Genomic DNA, 15465 nt, shown 5'->3' with positions numbered 1-15465 from the left:
CACATTCAAAAGGGAGTAATAACACATATGGAAGGTTTCAGCTACAAGTCAGATGGAAAGGTCCAGTGGTTCTTAGTGAACAGGGACAAAGCAGATATTAATGCCATATCTTTAATGTAATTTTCACTGAAAAATACTATATGAGTTTGAGATGTTAAACCATTTGGCAGAGTCAAGGTCTTTGGTGGTAAGAGCTTTCTTGAATCTAAAATTCTCAGGGAACAGAGTCTATACCTTATAAGCACTTTTACTGTCTTTCCAATAGCATAATTACTTGCTCATTTCTGATTTCCTATATTATAAGTGCTTTCACGGCAAAGACCATGGTTTCTCCATCTTGAATCTTTCATAATGTCTTATCCTTAGTAGGATGTCAATAAATGATTTTTTTTTACCTTAAATGAATTGAACTGAATGGAAAAGAGATTTCTGTATACATAAGGAGAATGTAAGTCCATGGGAAACTCACCAAGGGTAAAAACTAGTCATTCTTGTCTTTGTATTCCCAGAGACTGGCAGGTATAATAGGAGATTAATATATTTGTTGAATTGAATTAAGTGATGATGTTGTTATTTATCATTGTCAGCCTCAAAGGTAATGGTTTATTCAGTGCATCAGGAGATAAAGTATGTAAAGCCCTTAAAATCTATGTAAACGTGAGCTGTCATAATCCATATCCTCCTCCTCATCCATCAACATCATCAATAATCATGATCTACCACCACCACCGCCACCACCACCATCATCATCATCATTATCATTTCTATGCATAAGTTGGAGACACCAAGCTGGGAACACACAGGAATTAGATATAGTCTCCACTTAAGGGCTTTGAGAGAGGCATATCATGTATGATGAAAAGATAAATAGCTGATAACCAAAGAGTAGGGACAGCTAGCTAGCTAGAGTTCCAGGCTTGGAGTCAGGAGGACCTGGCCTCAAATCTAGCCTCAGACACTTCCTAGCTGCATGACCCTGGGCCAAACAATTCTAGCCTTTACCACTCTTCTCTTTTAGAATTAATGACAAGAAGGTAAGAGAGAGAGACAGAGAAAGACAGAAAAAGAGAGAGACAGAGACAAAGGGACAAAGAGACAGAGAGTCAGAGAGAGACAAAGAGCAATAGAGAGACAGAGAACAAATGAATAGATTAGCCAGGAAGAGCTATAGGAATTTAAAGAATGAAGCAATAGTCACACCAAGTCACAAACATCCTGAAAAAATACAAAACAAAATGAAAAGCACCATTGACCAGGAGCCTTTTTAAGCAATTTTTTTAGACTGGCAATTCATTCATAAGCAGATTCCCTCATAATAATGATTAGATACTCCATGTAATGTATCTTTCATCAGTACATATATAGCACCTTAAAATGATCAGAGTCCAACATCGGGCAGTGAATTTGTTCAAATGTGGCTTTCTTATGGTCTATCATTCCCAGCAACAAACACATCCCCAAACATGCCATTTTACTAAATCTGGGTCCAAAGTAGAAAGAAGTGGGAAGGAGACAGAGAAGATTCTCTTTAGAATTCAGAGGAGAACAAAGCAGTTAATTGTTGTGATCGACTTTACAGATGGCATAAAGATTGGGCTAGCGGAAACAAGGAATCAAACTTGGAGGAAGTAGAGTTATCTCTTCCCTTTCCTAGGGAAGCCAGGACCAAGAGATTTGGAAACTGGATAATGGAGAAGAGTCTGAGACATTGGAGAAGAGCAATAACAACAAGAAGAATTTAACACAATTAGCACTTTAAAGTTTACAAATAACTTTCCATTTATTATTTCATTTGATTTTTCACAATAACTCTTGAGAGATAGGTATTATTATTACCTTTACTATATAGATAAGGAAACTGAGGCAAAGAGAAGCTAAGGTACTTCCCCAGGGATATAAAACTAGTAAGCATCAGAAGCAGAATTTGAACTCAGATTTTCCTCATTCTGAGTTCAGCATTTTATCCATCGCCTACAAGCACTGAAAGCTAAGGATTCAATTTTGATTCTTGATTTGAATCAGTGGACAAAATGCTTCTCATCTAGAATGGGGGCCAGTGTCTAATGAAGACTCACCAGGCACTTGCGGCTGTCTTTGAGACAAATACTTCACAAGAACTTTACAGAAAACATGGGCCACGGGCCTCTAATTTTGTGTAGAGGCACATCACAACAGGATAACAACTGAAAACAAGACTCCTTGACTCAGCCATAGGTAAGCATTCACCCCTCCCCCTGAGGTATTCTTTCATCTTAAATGATATTACTTGCTGAATTTATATTTAGAAGAAATATTCAGCACTCTATCAAATGAATGTTTGATTCAATGGAACAACTCCCTCCAGCAATAGCACTACACTGAATGGCACTAACCACCTGCAATAAATATTAAATAATATAAGCAGCGTATCCTTTTATCTCTATGAGTTACTTCAGATATCCTGTGGGTTGTCCATTTGAATAATGAAAAACAACAAGGTAAAGTCAGCATTATCTTGACAAGTTAGCCTTTGAATGCTTAAGTGCTTATTCAACAACTGAACTCTATAAACAGAATTAGAATGTTTGAGGGGAGAAGGGACCTTGAAGCAACCACAGCCCTGAGTCTCCAGGTAAGCCTGTATCCAAAGAATCTTAGCAAGATTGTGCATCTTTACTATTAGAAAAGAGAAGCATCTACTTCTGTGCCATGGGGGTAGTGGTAAAATAAACTACTTTAGGATAGCTCAGTTCTCATTTCAAGCAGAAAACTGCAAGTCTGTTTTTCTCCAATTTGTTGTTCTTCCTATAATCAGATCCTGAAATATCTCTGCTCTTGTTCTTATCTGTCCACTCTCATGCCCTCTCCTTGATTCTGGTCCTTATGATGATAAAACTGGGACACTAATAATATATTGTTGGTGGAGCTTGGAACCAATAACAACCATTCTGGAGAGCAATATGGAGCCATGCCCAAAAGCCCATCAAATTGCACAAACCCCGTATCTTAGCAATACCACTACTGAGCCCATATCCCAAAGAAGTCAAGGATAGGGCAAAAGGATTTAATTGTAAAAAAATATTTATAATAGCTTTTTTTTAGTGACAAGGAACTGGAAACTGAATGGGGAACTTGTTTGGACAGGTTGTGATCTGTGAGTGTAATGGAACACTATTGAGTCATAAGAAATGACAAACAGGATGTGTTGAGAAAAACCTGTAAAGATTTATATGAAATGATGCAAAGTGAAGTGAGTAGAATTGGGAGAACATTATACACAGTAACAGCAAAAATGTGGGATGATCAGCTGTGAATGACAGATATTATCAGCAATGCAAGGGTCCAGGACAACTCTAAGGGACTCATGATGAAAAAAGCTACCTCTGTCATAGTAGGAACTGATGAAATCTGAATGCAAATTGAAGTATATACCATTTTTCACTTTATTTCCTCCATTAATTTTTCTCTAATGTATGCAATATGTGTCTTCATTGACAACATGATAAATATGGAATTATGCATTGTATAATAACACATGGACAATCTATATTAAATTACCTGAAGCTTTAGGGAAGGGGGGAAGGGGGAAAGGAGAGAGCATAGATGGTAAAATGTCAGAATGCAATTACTAAGAATTATATTAACATGAAAAAAATTGATTTAATTAAAATGTTAAAAATTCTGTCCCTCATCTCTATTTTCAGGGCGTCTCTAAATTGCTCTTTCCTCTCCCATACATCCTTTACGCACAGGTGACAAAACATTGCTCTAGATCACTGGAGCATCAATATATTGCTCAGTGGCCAATGGTAAACCAACAAAGGTTTTAATGAAGGTAGTAATGTGATTACATGACATATATATGTATATATACACACAAACACACACACACACACACACACACACATATATATATATATATATATATATATATATATATATATATATATATGCAGAGAGCCTCGTATCCAAAGATCTGTACAATCTGACTTTAACCCATTGTCCTTCCTTTTACTATCTTTCCCTTCATGATCTCTAAGTTCCAGCTAACTAGACTCCTCTTTGTCTCCTGATCTCGTTTCTGCCATTATTCCTGCTAAGTTTCCCATGCTTGGAATGGATTTTACTCTCCCCTTCTTCTATATTTATTCATTTATTTGTACTGCTTTCAAATCAAGATAAAATGACACTTGTTCCATAAAGCTTTCTGGGATCCTTGCATCATTGTTCTCTAAGAATGATCTCTGATCCCACCATCATTGACCATTTAATCTCTGTTTGATCACTCCATGCTAAATATATTCTACTTTACATGATAGCATTTTTGTCCTTGGTCTATCAATATTATCCTCCCAGTTGGCTGTGAGCACAATACATAAGATAAGTCATGGACTGTGTTCTTTATCATTTTAATTTTGTTTTTCCTCCTCATTGATTCCTCCGTAGAACAGCTCTTCCTTCCTACTGTATTCTCCTCCTTTGTTTTCCATGACCTTGCCTTCTCCTGGTTGTTCTATTACAGTAGGATGTCATTTTATGGGAGCTCAGCATACATGAATTCAGAAATAAACAATCAGCAGTCAAAAAATTTAATTAATTAAGGCAAGGAGCAGCAAGGTGGCTCAGTGGATTGAAAGCCAAACCTAGAGACAGAAGGTCTTGGATTCATTTCTGGCCTCAGACACTTCCTAGCATGACCCTGGGCAAATCACTTAACCTCAGTTGTGTAGCCCTTACTGTTCTTCTGCCTGGGGTCCTAAATTCTAACACAGGAGATAAGGGTTTTAAAAAATAATTGCAGAGAACTACATAAAATTTAAAAAAATTAATTACCTGCTAAATTCACATCATTTTCCCAACCCACATAAAAACAGTTTACCCAATCCCATTCATTCTCACTCTGAGTAGTGATAGTGTGAGTCATTACATTGTTTTGTACCAAATGTTAGACCCTGCATCAGTCTTTGTTCAGAGTTCTCACTTGTAACAAGTTCTGTCTGTGCCAAAGCAGTGCTTCTCTTTATTTCATTAATGTTATTTAGTTATTAATAATGGCCTCAAAGTACAAGAAAAGTGATGATGGTAGCTCTGATTAGTCTAAGAAAAATTTAAAAAAACTGCCTAAATACTTTCATATAAGAAATACTATTATATTAAATAATAGTGTTCACCATTATGAGTAATTTTCTTGGAACATATTGGCCATTTAAGAAAGGTTCTACTGTACTTATCATTCCTTCTCTTTCTTCTTTGGTTTGATTTATGCATCCTCCTCCTACCTCTGAAATATGAGTGTTTTCCAAGTTCCTGTGCTTAATCTTCTTTCTCCCTTTTCCCGGCCTTCCTATTACTCTCCTTGGTTATTCCTCCTTCTTCTCCTTCACCCTCTCAAAACAATGAATTCCTCAGTTGTACAAATTCTTCCTTTGGCAATAATATTACTTTTAGCACCATGTTTGGTTCATAGTAGGTTCTCTATAAATGCTTATTCCCTTTCTCCTTCAAAATGGCTTATTTTTTGGCATCATCTTATATGATTTCCCATCAGATATCTTTCATTTCAACCAAACTGGTTTTACTGTGCATTTCCAATTTTCATCTTACCCTCGCCTATCTTTGTGATTTGTCTACCTCGTCCCTCATTCCTGAAATGGAATCTCCATCTTCATATCTTTGTCAAAAGCCCTATCTCAAACATCTCTCTTCCATCCCCATCTAAAAATGACCTCTTCTAACTAAAATGTTTACTGGGACGACTCATTTGATTTTGCACTTATCACGCTGTTCTTTTGTATAATTACTTTCATGTACATGTCATTTCCCCTTTATTAAGTTATAATTTCCTTAAAGCAAAATCTGTGACTGACTCATTTTAGTCATGTTATTCCTGATCATAGTAAAGTGCATGATGAGAATCTCATAAATTCTTGTTGAATTTGTATGCTGCAAACTTAGCACATATTAGGAGTATAATAAATTTTGTGAAACTGAATTGAATTTAGATGAATGCTATATGTAATTAGATGAGCAGAATATTTTGTTTTTCCCAATAAAGAAAAAAATAATATCATATGATATTATTCAATCAATAAGTTTTCATTAGGTGCTTACTATTTGTGGATATTCTAGGAACTGAACAAAGTCAGAAATGAAAAACAATTGCTGCCCTCAAGTTATATACATTTTCCTGGGGGACATTTCCCCTCTCCCCTGCCAACGTTAGTTAAGCTGAACCTTACAGAGAGGTAGGGAGCTTCAGCAGACCTAAATGGCTTTCTTCCTCTTTGATTCACTTTGCTGAGTAAATCTTGTTAATGGGCTCTCAGATCAGCTGAACAGCCCAGTAGCTAAGGCCATCATTAGCTATTTGCTTGGCTAAGACAGTAATAACCCCTAAATTGTGTTCATTATTTCCAATTACCTAGGAAAATATGTGGTATTCCAGAAACCTTGATAGGAACAGAGATGATATAATGTTGATGGGAAAACCTGGCTCACGGTTTTCACCAAGCTCTTCATTAGGGGGAGTGGGAATGGTGGGAAGTAAGAAATGAATGGGGAATAGAAAAGGTAATATGGTTTCAGCTGAGGAAGTCAGAGAACCACAGAATTTCAGAGTTGGGTCGGGTATCAGAGGCCAGTCCAACCTTTATCTGAAGAATAATCTCTAAAATGACCTAAATGGTTATCTAAGTTAAACTCAGGTAAATAAATGCAAGCCTGCTTGAAGATCTCCAGTGGGATATATTGGAAAAAGTGCTGGTTCTGGAATGAGAGTTTCTGAGTGCGAGGACAACATTGGATACTGATTACCTGCGTAGTCTTAGGAACATCCATCAGTTTCCCCATCTCTAAAATGGTATTGGACTCAGATGGCTTCCATATTCCCTTCCAGCTTTAGATCTAAAATCCCATTATCCTTGCACTATTTATTTAAAAAGAAAAGATTCTTACACTTGAGGGTAACACCTGAGCTTAAGGTGATCTCAGTTCAAATTACAATTCTCTTAAAACTTCCTTAATGGAGGGGGTCTTAACCTGGAGTCTGTGAACTTTTTTCAACATTTTTATAACTGCATTTCAACATGTGGTTCTTTTTCATAATCTTGCATATTTCATTTTGCATATTTATAAAAGTTTAGTCTGAGAAAGGATCCATGGGACTCCCCAGACTATCTAAAGGACCCATCTCACAAAAAAAGCTAAGAACTCCTTACTTAAACTATATTCTTTGCCTGGTAGGGTTTACTTTTGAGTACTCTGAAAAGTCCCAGGTCAAAAATGGAGTCCTGGCTTCTTAGTTGAACGCTTTTATATTGATCAATCAATCAATCAATCAGCATTTATTAAGCACCTACTATGTGCCAAGTTCTGTGTATTAATTTGATGATCATGGCTGACTTTTTCTGGTAGAAATTTTCAGGTAGCACACTTCCATGATAGGCTTGCTGACAGTAGCCCTGAGGCAAATGGACTGAACACTGTGGACATTTTTTTTTGGCTCATTATTAGAAGTCAGCAGAAATCCTTTCCAAGAGACAGCTTAGGAAGAAGGCCCAAGGTGACCTGGTGCTGTTGCTGCTGCCAGCTTTCATGAACCCTTTACACTCCTGTTTGTTTGAGTTGGTTATTCTTTGAGTTAACCACTGGGAAAGAAACTTGTTATTTGAGCTCTGGCTAGAAGGAAAACAAGGCTTTGTTATTTACTCTTTCCTTTCTCATTTGTCTTCCCCGGTAAGCAGAGCTGTGGCTCTGTGCCTGGGTGGCAGTGGGCTTTTGCCAGCCCACTTTGATCATAGATGGTTCTGTGGCAGACCCTCAGTGCCCCCCAATGAAAGACAACCAACCAGCTTTGTGGGTAGGGGAGGAAGAACTTGCTGTCCACAGGGCCCTGTAATTTTCACATGGGAAAGAAAGTATATCCAAGGCCTTATTTTTGGAACCAGAAGTAGCCAGCAATTATTTTTAGGACAAATTCCAGCAACACTGGAGATGTCCCTGGGAGTTCAGTTCCTGAAAGCACTCACACCTTCTCCCTTGACCCTCACTGACTAAGAGATTTTGGAGCTAGAGTGTGATCTTATACAAGTTATGGACAAGTCAAGACAAGGAATCAATATTTCATTTATATATTTATAACTGCCATGATGCAAGACCAATAGACTAAATGTTCCATTACTTTCTCAAGAGGAGGAAAGACAGACAGACAGATGAATGGACAGGGACAGAGCCAATAGATGGAGGCCAATGTGTGTCTTCCATGACTTTCTACATCCTGCATGTATTCATGAAAATGAACCAAAACCATATCCTCAGAAGGCTTCATTATCATCAGATTAGGTCTCTTTCACTGGCTGAATCTGGTTCTTTTTGACCATTCAGTAATTAGTGCTATGTCCAAAAGGTTATTAAAGAGAATAGAGAAGAAATGACAAGGCCATCCAGTCCAGACCAGGTGAAAAAATGTAGTCTCCAATCTAAATTTCCCCCAGGAGCTCAAATAATTTAGGGGATAAATCATGGATTAGCCCTTTGTTCTGATTTACTGGACCTGAGATTACAAATTACACTTTTTAGAGGCTCCAGAGGTCTAGTCTTGGAGCTATAATAGGAGTATGGGCTACCTGAGCTTCTGGCTTTTCTTGGTTTCCTTTTTAATAGGGTTTAGACAGTTTTCAAAAGTGAAAAATACGACATGTGTCAAGTGGAGTGGAGAATATACCAGGGCCACATACTAATTTTTCCAAGTCTAGTCTACTTAAAAATGTTTTTGAGAACTTTTCTTCTCTAAGACAAATGTAACTTTAGATGGACATATCTGATCTCAACTGGGCAGATGTGCGTTTGGGTGGGACCAAAAGCATAAAGGGTAAATGGGCTAAAGGGAAGACTAATTCCTTTCCCTTTTTACAATCCCTTCTGTATGTGATGTGATGTGATGTATATGTGTGTGTGTATGAGAGAGAGAGAGAGAGAGAGAGAGAGAGAGAGAGAGAGAGAGAGAGAAAGAGAGAGAGAGATATTAATTGACTTTTAGTAGCTTATCTAAGATCATAAGACCTTAGGCAAGTCACTTATCTTCTGTCTACCTCAGTTCCCTCAACTGTAAAATAGGAATAATAAAAGTATCTACCTCAGAGAATTGCTGTAAGGATTAAATGAGATATTTGTAAAGTGTTTCACATAGTGCCTGGCATATAGTAGGCACTTAAAAATGCTTATTTCCTTTCAGTGTGGAATTAAGCCTTTAGCTAGCATTAGCTAGCTTCATCCTTCTGCCATCTTCTCTCTGAATCACCAACCTCTTCCATTTGGTTCTCTTAAGTTCTCTCTATACAACCAACTCTGCCTCACTTAAGTCCAATTCACACACAAATCAAGACATCACCCTGTGATGTCATTGGTCCTCTATGAAACAAAGGACAAATAACAACAACATGTGCTCCAGTTTACTACACTGGACTTCCATTGTTGGAATGTTGGACTGTAAACTGGATGTTTCTGAATAATGTTGCTCTTAACCTAAGAGAAAACAACCCTCTCCTTCAATGTGATGAGATATAAGAGGACTGAGAATGCAAAGGAATCTTAGAGATCATTCTGTCCATGCTTCCCCATCCCCTCTGTGCCCCATCATTTTATAGATAAAAACTGAAGCCTGAAAAAGGGAAGCCACTTGCTGAGACTGTACTGTTAATTAAAGGCAGCCCCTAGATTTGAACACAGATCTTCAGATTCCAAATCCAATGGTCTTTTACTATTTGCCCTTCACATTGAGGGCCCGGGCATCAGAGGAGAATAAAAGAATTATGTCTCTTTTTTCCCTTTGGAAAAAAAAAGGAACTTCCACCTAATTTTTCATATTTACCTGTGGGACATAAGAGAGTTACATAAATCAGACTTGGAACAGCCCTATTAAACCACCTTGTCAGTCCCGCTGAGGGCATTATTGCTCCCTACCATGTATCCTAAGCTGCTTTACCCAATGCTGCTTAGACCTTTCAGACTAAGTTTACAAATGAATTTTTAAGTTAGATCACCTCAAGATAAATTTCTGTGCTCAGTGAGACGTTAGCAGCACATTCTTTGGGGGGTGTGAAATGGGAGTTTAGTGAGGTTAATTTCTCTCTCCCCTCCCCTCCTTAAGCTAATGATCGAAGAAAGCATTTGCAGACCTGGGACTTCTCATAACTCATCCCTGCCTCCTGCTCCTTCAGAGTGGAGACTCATAAATCTCTCTTTGTGACGACATAATCAGTTGCTCAGGAGTATGTGTAGTTTTGCCAGCTGAGGATTATGGCTGGAGGCAGCTGGCAAATTTAGATGCATTCAGTGAGTGAAAAGCCCATCTTTGGTCAGGGAACTCATCCTGGACTAGGGTTAGCTTCAGCAGGAGCAACCTGGAGAGAGGTGACTGCCCAGTTGGGTCATGGGAAATCTTATTTAGGACATTTAAAGATAGAATCGAGGAAATGTCTTAGAAACATTAAAAGCAAAGCAATTGTGATCTCAGACTTAGCAAAAATTAAATTTTGTACTGACTTGTATCAGAAGTTCTAGTTTTGGGGACACCTAGGTAGCTCAGTGGATAGAGAGCCAGACCTAGAGATAGGAGATCCTAGGTTTGAATCTGCTCTCAGACACTTCCCAGCTGTGTGACCCTGGGCAAGTCACTTGACCCCCATTGCCTAGCCCTTACACAGTATTGATTCCAAGACAGAAGGTAAGGGTTTAAAAAAAAAAAGAAGCTCTAGGTTCAAGTCTTGTCACAGAGAGTTCCTACCTCAAGGACTTTGAGAAAGTCATTTAATTCAACCTCAGGTTCCTCATTTTCAAACTGGGGGGTGGGGTTGGACAAGATGGCCACTAATCCCTTCTCGCTTTCGATTTGTGATTCAAGGATTATAAAAACTGAACCTTCATCAAATGGCTTGCTTCCTCTCCCTAAATCAGCAGAATGAATATATTAAAATTTTGACTTTGGGGTATTCAGGGAGGGATAGCTAGTGTGGGGGGCTTGCTAAGCTTTTTTTAGGCTGTCCATCCACTTTTGGTGTCCACCTGTCACCCAGCTTTCACCTGTGACCCAAGAAGGTGTAGCATGAGCAGTGGCCATTTCCCAGTAAAACAATCTTGGCAGACTAACTAAACCAAGCTGAGAGTAACTAAAAGGCTTCAAACCCATCAATGAATTAAGGGGGATGTCTATCCCAGGCATGTGAATATTTCCCCCATTGGAATGGACAAATGAGAGCAATTTGTTCCAAAGGCTATGAAAGCCACTGAAGTAGGTACTATAGAGGGCTTAGAGCTTAATCATATGTCAAGGATACCAAATCATCTACTGCATCTGGGCCATCACCAGTCTCCTTGATTTTTGTCTTGCCATTGGACTTCAATGACTCTGAAAGAGAGAGTGAGACTAAAGACTTTGTGTAGCTCTGCCTCACTTGAGTCCAATTTATTCACAAGTCAAAGCATCACCTTAATGATATCATTGGTGCTCATTGAAAATGAAGGATGAACAACACAATCTTCAAGAAAAGGTGAGCAAATGAAGGGGAAAATATACTATGGACTATTAGGGACTTCAGAGATCATCTAACCGAACCCCCATATTTGTTAAGAGGAGAACCTGAGACAAAAAGAAGTTAACAGACTTGCTCAAACTCATATAGTTGCAAACACACACACACACACACACACACACACACACACACATCCACATCCACATCTCATACTGCACATCTCATAATACAAGAAGTGTTGTATTAAAAAAAATAAAAAAGTAAAAAATCACACTAATTAATATTCTGACAACAAGACAAATATCTAGAAGTGTATTTTGCTTTCCAAACACCAGATTTCAAAGAAATACAAAGAAGACAATTGCCATGGCCAATCTGTATTTTTCCTTCCAGTGAGTCACATGCATGGTATATTACCCTGCCAATTTTGTAAACATTTCAAATCAAAAATTCCTCAAATTAATTTTATTTTGAAATTAATACATTTTCAAAACTGTTTACTTAGCGGAAATTATGTGATTTTTAAAAATTATTATTGGTAAATGATTTATTCAACAGCACTAGTATGCCAAGGACTTGTCATTGGATCACTGTGGGATTCACCTAATAAGATATATCACACCAAATGTTCATGTTCTCTACTTTCAAAAGTTTTCACATGTCACTTTCACTTTAAAATTTAATATTTGTTTTTCATTTTACTGTGTTCTATTTGTAAATGCCTTTTATAAAATATTTTTAAAATTGGCAGGTTAATACACCATACATGTGACTCATTAGAAGGAAAAAATACAGATTGATTATGGCTATTGTCCTCTCTATGTTTCTTTGAAATTTGGTATTTGGAAAGCAAACTATGTTCCTGGATGCTAGACTTATTGTCAAATTCTTAATAAGGCTTTTACCTTTTTTCTTAATATTGAACTTCTTAATTTTATACACATTTATAATTATAATTATTATATATACTAAAAAGATATGTGATTAATACAGTATGCACATGTGTTGTCAGAATCTTGACTTTTATTGTACTTCTTAATTTCTTACCCATTTGCAATTGGTGAATATATGTGATATTTACACCAAACAGATATTTAATTGATATAGTATGGATATATCTGCATATGTATACAAAAAATAGTGATATTAAGAATATTAGTGGAAATCAGTTATTCTGTGTACACTTTGGAGAAACAAACCAATTATCTGCTGATTGTATATGGTATATTATAGGGCAAGTTCAATTATTTATTCTAAAATGAAGACAAAGTTTTGGATATGTGACTTATTTATGCCATTATCCAATGACCTTCCCTCCTGCCAAAAGCACACACCCTGTATAACCAGTAGACAGTAAAGCAGACAGGTTTCCTGAGTGATGTTGGGGAAATCCTTTGGACTGCTTTATAGAACCTAAGGATTCGATGGCATCCCATTCAGAAAAACCAACATTAGATGAATCCAACAGGAACAATTCCATGAGGTTTAGAACAATCCTATCAATTTGCTGTTAGAAAGGAAATAAACTCAGACCTATCGTTTTTACATAGAAAATGGAAATAAAGCCTTGAAGTTACATAGCTCAATGGTGCCACGCTCAGTTTCCTCATCTGTAAAATAAGGGAGTTGATGATCTGACTAGATTAGTTGTCACATTCCTTTTTGATCTACCATTCGGTGACTCTATACATCTGATACCCATGATCTCCGCTCTGAGATTTCCCGCCCTGCAACAGCACTCCTTCAGAGCCTCAAATAGATATTAATGCTGTGCTACATGCTCCTTGCTTTCTTTCACATGGATGGAAAGGGAAGGGAATATAGTTTTAGGGTCCATGTAGCTGGACCAGGCTAAACTCACACCAATCCAGTAAATCAAGTTTCAGGACTGGAAAGGAATGAAATATTCAAGGATCATAAAGTTCGATCAAAATAAATTTATTCACAATAAGACTCAAAGGATAACATTTACTAAAAAAATAAAGGTTGCCCTCCCTCTGCCTTTACATTTCCTAGACCAGAAGGATGTTCTGCAAGGGAGAGAAAATTCTGCCAAATCCCAGCTATACCCTTTCCTAACAGGCTGAGGTTTTTCTGCCCATATTCCTCTGGCCAACTAAATACTGAGGATAGCTTCCTGTTTTCCTTCACAGGAACCCATCATAGTCAATCTATGTAAAAAAGTGTTTTTCCTGACACTGGTCCTATTCCTCAATTTTTCCTTCTCTGCCATGGATTTAATTCTTCTTACCTATGTCTATATTTCACAATGCAACTGTGACAGAGGGTGTCTGACTAAATTCTTTGTAGAAAGACAGTACAAAAAATGGACTGTGAATGAGGAACAGCAATACAGAAAAAGCCATAATATTCGCACCAGTACCAATTGGTCATATATATCAACTTGGCTGATTGTAGCAAGTAATTAATCCCAGGCTGGCTCACCTCTGTCACCCCAAATTCATCTGGGTTCCTTTGCCCTAGTGTCTACCCGTTTGTGCTCAGAGGAAGAACCTAATTTTAATTTTGGCCTAAGTCAAACATAATTAGGAAGGTAAATCAGCAGCTTCTGTGAAGAAAAACATCCCAAAGCTAATTATCAGTGATTTGGGGTTGAGGAGTGAGGAGAGCAGCCGTGATCTGCTGTTTTGGATGCCTGGATTAGGCACAGGTAACTGAGAATTGACTGTAATTAATTTTATAAAACCTAGAGAAAGGCTTTAGATGTAGAATAAATCTAGGTGGGGTTTCTCTGCAGCTCGGAGCTTCTTTCTCTTCCCTCAGATATAAATATTTTGGGTGAAAAGGATTTTTTTTCAGAATGGAATGAAAAGCTTCCTAATATTCAGAGGTATCTGAAAGCTCAATGGATTCCATGAGAAGCTGGAGAGTTCCCTGTCATTAATTAGAAGGTTTCAAGCAGAGGCCAAGCAACCAATTGTCTGTTCTGAAATAGTGGTGATTCTTGACCAGGTACACCATCTTGGCAGGCAAGCTAACCCAAGTTGAGGGTAACCTACAGGTAGCTAACCCATTGGTGTGTTAGGGGAGTGTCTCTCTCAGAAATGTAAAGACTTTCCCTGATGGAAGGGGTGGAAGAGAACAATTTGATCCAATGGCCATGAAGGTAACAGAAGTGGGCACTGTAAAGCCCTCAGAGCTTAGTTAGACATCAAAGAAGCCAAAAACTTGTATCCTGAGCCATAAGTAGTTGTCTTGATTTTTTTCTACCTCCTGGACTTGGATGACTCTAGAAGAGAGAATGAGGCTGATGACTTTGTGCAACTTTGCTAACTTTAATTTATGCTTTAATCAAAAGACATCACTATGTTGCCATCTTGATTCTCTTCAAATATGAGGAACAACAACTTCCAATGCATTCCTTACTGCCATATAGCATCTAAGTACTCAAAGGTATTCCTTTAAAGGAACAGAGAGAAAATTGGAGGCTGTCACAGGGGCCAAGGGAGAGTTGGCCATTAATAAATGGATAGTAATTTGTCTATGCTGCCCCTCACTTCTCTTTTGGCTTCTGTTAGGAAGTAGCAGTTATTGAGATATGAAGGAGAAATTAAAAGATGACTCAATAGCTGCATTGAGGTATTTCCATAGTTTTTTTAATGAGAAAACTTGTTAAATCTTTCTTTTCAAAATCTCCTGGGGATATGAGGCAATAAACTTTTAAATTCAAGCCAGAAAGATTTAGATTAGACACAAGAAAGAACTTGTAGGATTTATTAAATATTGCAACATATTCACTTACTCCAGAAAAGCTGTGGAGTTTCCTGCCCTAGTAAACTTTAATTAAATTCAATCTCCTTCACCTACCAATTTGTCTGCCTATCTGCTTCAACTGGATTGCAGAGTGTCACTGGGGATTGCTGGGGGGTGCTCTTGTCTTTTTTCTTTACTTTTTTTGGTGACTTTAATTCTAATCCTGTTCTTCTGGTCCAGGGTA

The sequence above is a fragment of the Gracilinanus agilis genome, chromosome 5 (genome assembly GCF_016433145.1).
Source record: "Gracilinanus agilis isolate LMUSP501 chromosome 5, AgileGrace, whole genome shotgun sequence".
NCBI classification, from domain to species: domain Eukaryota; kingdom Metazoa; phylum Chordata; class Mammalia; order Didelphimorphia; family Didelphidae; genus Gracilinanus; species Gracilinanus agilis.
The sequence above is the reverse complement of the archived record's forward strand: the minus strand, read 5'-3'. Positions refer to the sequence as shown.